The sequence below is a fragment of the Oncorhynchus keta genome, unplaced genomic scaffold (assembly GCF_023373465.1).
Source record: "Oncorhynchus keta strain PuntledgeMale-10-30-2019 unplaced genomic scaffold, Oket_V2 Un_contig_13783_pilon_pilon, whole genome shotgun sequence".
In the NCBI taxonomy this organism is placed as follows: Eukaryota; Metazoa; Chordata; class Actinopteri; order Salmoniformes; family Salmonidae; genus Oncorhynchus; species Oncorhynchus keta.
Genome location: NW_026278356.1, coordinates 29,376 through 32,660, shown reverse-complemented (window position 1 = coordinate 32,660; position 3,285 = coordinate 29,376). Strand labels below are relative to the sequence as shown.

Genomic DNA, 3,285 nt, shown 5'->3' with positions numbered 1-3,285 from the left:
ACAGCCTGGAATAAAAGGGCAGTGGGAAATGTCAAGATAATAGAAAGAAATAAAGGCTACAACTGCAGAATGTTTGGTATTTTCCCTTGACATAGTGAAGAATCCAGAGCACGTTGAACATTCAAAATGCATTAAGCTGAGCCTGATATTACCGAGAGCTACAGGTTTCCTGCCTATAGAACACCATGATCCAGTGGTCCTGTTGGAAGAGACTCTTGCAACATTTTCATTCAAACTTATTTACATTAATTTACAAAATATATATTTAATTGGCTTATCTACAGTAGAACTGCAAAATAATAGTGCAAATAAAGACTCCAAATCTGGATCATGAGCAAGAGTCCTTGATCCCTCAAAGAACTAGCACTTTAAAAAATAAGTATAAAGCATCAATTCCTTTAGCAGTCATTGTCTCCGGTGTTCCAAGAGTTATCCTAATAAATCCAAGCTTTTCAGATTCACGTCACAATAACACAATTACTACTTATCAATGACTAGAGCGAAACTTGGTGAAAGCCCATTGATTCACATTGAACCAGATGTTCTGGTCTATCAAACCAGTGAAGGCCTTTGGTGGTATGACTTACATATTGTGGGTCTTGTATGAAAATGTATGCACTCACTACTGTAAGTTGCTCAACTAAATTACAAATGTTTTGTTTATCTTAACAGATATGATTTCCTTCAACCCCCAGAGCTGGCAAAATTGGCTTTGTGAGGCATGTTCACCCAGAAAATCAGAGACCCTACATATGGGTGAATTTTAACATGAGAATGTTGCAATGAGTTAAATCAGGATCAGACTAGGAGTGATTTGTGAAGTACACTGGAAACATACAAGTAATCAAGTTAGGCCACTCCTTAAGCACAAGCTCCCAAATGGAAGTGAACCAATACATTCTTCATCAGGAGGTTTCTAATCATCGTGTAATAGAGATTCCTTTTAAAGTATATGAACCATTCCCCGTGTTTGGGAGGGTGGTAGATTCAGGGGACATCACAGCAGCCATTTTACTGTGACTCCTTCCTTCTCAATGAAGCAGGAGGAGACTGAGGTAAAGTAGAAGACTTGGCACTGAAAAAGAAGACACCCCAAAATACATTTCTTTATACACTGATAACCATCTGCCCAGCATTTTTTTTACAAAATCAACGTGGACCTGTGGAGCACAAACTGGATAAAATCTGTTGGACTTTGACACATATCACTGAACAGCTGCCACAACATGTCAGCTTGAAGCCAAGTTTGAGATCATTATGTTTCAGTTCAAGGTTCAAAAAGTCATCATGCTCACCATTCCAAATAAACATTTTGCATTATTCTAATTAATTCTCAATCACCCATCTTTCCTTATTATCTCAAATTAAATCAAAATGTATGCTCATAAACGCTGTCTGAGTTTTTAGTGGCCACATTTCCTGAGTAGCCACCGAGAGCTGTAACACAAACACTCTAGTAATCATGACTATTTCTAGATGACCAGGTAGCCAAGCCCTCACAAAACCACCAGCTTTGCCCAATGCTCACCACCTGAGCGACTTCCCCGGCAAGTAGCCTAGCAGTTAAGAGCGTTGGGCCAGTAACCACTAGCTATACTGCTTGTTCTGTGCGTGATTTCCTGCAATCCAGGAATGTCAGTGTTCTGCCACAGCCAGCAAAGAGCCAGGATCTCAATCCCATTAAGCATGTCTGGGACCTCTGATGTTGGACTGTAATAGACTATAGTCTCTTCCTTGACTGATATTGTTATCCACATTGCTCGTCATACAAAATGTTTTATAACATTAAAAGAATCTGCTGACACTTACCAAGTACACCAACACTGCCCACTATTTTCCCAGCATTGTCTGTCAATAAACAAACAGAAGGAAGGTGACATGAATTTGCAGTGAAGCTGAAATCACCAAAATACGACTTGGAATCAAAGAGAAAATGATATAGCTACAACAAAAATATGAATAGCAACTGGGTGATCGCTTACTGTTGGTGTCTGGGGTTGTATGAGTGGCGTCAGGTACACGATCGGTTACATAAAAAGGGACAGAGAACACACAGATTTAACAATTACTAATACAGAATACGGATGTTGGATAAAACAAATCAAATAATGTAGTGAAAGAATGAGGTGGTGTTAGTGGCTTGGCATGCTGGTGAAGAAACTAGTGTTACATTTCAACACATTCAACATTTTATTTCCGTGTTTGAGGCCATGAGCTCACATAGCTCAAGGTAGGATTCAGCTGTTTGTGAGGACAGCGTAGGATTACTTCATGCATTTGATATGGGTTAAGATTTTCTCCATGACCACTTGACAGGTACATTGTTACATATATTCAGATCACAATCAGTCCTTTGTTTCAGGTGAAGGAGAGTCTGGAGAAAATACACCATAAACTACCACTGGATGCCGTCCAGATTACATTTGAATGTATAATTCAAGTGTCAATGGAAGTTTAGACAAAAAACTAGGGGAATTTAGTGAGCATACTAGGCTGTGTATACCACACAGAACAAATGACGATTCTTTACCTCAGCCAGAGACTGACATTAACTTGGTGTTAAGGTCATTCAAAAGCCTCAGACTATTACCACAAAGGATCAAAGGTTAGGCTAATACAATGAGTTAATGTGTTCGGTGACAGGTTCAGCTGTACAAAGGCACTCTCTGATCAAATGAAAGTTTGTATTCGGCGCACGTGACAGCAGGTGTAGGTAGACCTTACAGTGAAATGCTTACTTACAGGTTCTAACCAATAGTGCGAAAAAAGGTGTGTGTAGGTAAGTAATGAAATAAAACAGTAAAAGACATTTGAAAATAACAGTAGCAAAGCTATATACAGACACCTGTTAGTCAGGCTAATTGAGGTAGTATGTACATGTAGGTATGGCTAAAGTGACTATGCATATACACTTCTCAAAAAAATAAAGGGAACACTTAAACAACACAATGTAACTCCAAGTCAATCACACTTCTGTGAAATCATACTGTCCACTTAGGAAGCAACACTGATTGACAATAAATTTCACAAGCTGTTGTGCAAATGAAATAGACAACAGGTGGAAATTATAGACAATTAGCAAGACACCCCCAATAAAGTAGTGGTTCTGCAGGTGGGGACCACAGACTACTTCAGTTCCTATGCTTCCTGGCTGAGGTTTGTCACTTTTGAATGCTGGCGGTGCTTTCACTCTAGTGGTAGCATGAGACGGAGTCTACAACCCACACAAGTGGCTCAGGTAGTGCAGCTCATCCAGGATGGCACATCAATGCGAGCTGTGGCAAG

At 39.7% G+C, this 3,285-nt stretch overlaps 1 long non-coding RNA gene across 1 annotated transcript; it reads right to left on the bottom strand.

Annotated features, from left to right (window-relative positions):
* Positions 1-694: 694 nt before the first annotated feature.
* On the bottom strand, positions 695-2,632 carry LOC127918214 (uncharacterized). The gene is made up of 3 exons (XR_008099491.1): positions 1,983-2,632; positions 1,810-1,848; positions 695-1,075 (listed from the first exon to the last, which is right to left on the bottom strand). It is a non-coding gene; the product is annotated as an uncharacterized LOC127918214 (long non-coding RNA).
* Positions 2,633-3,285: the final 653 nt, after the last annotated feature.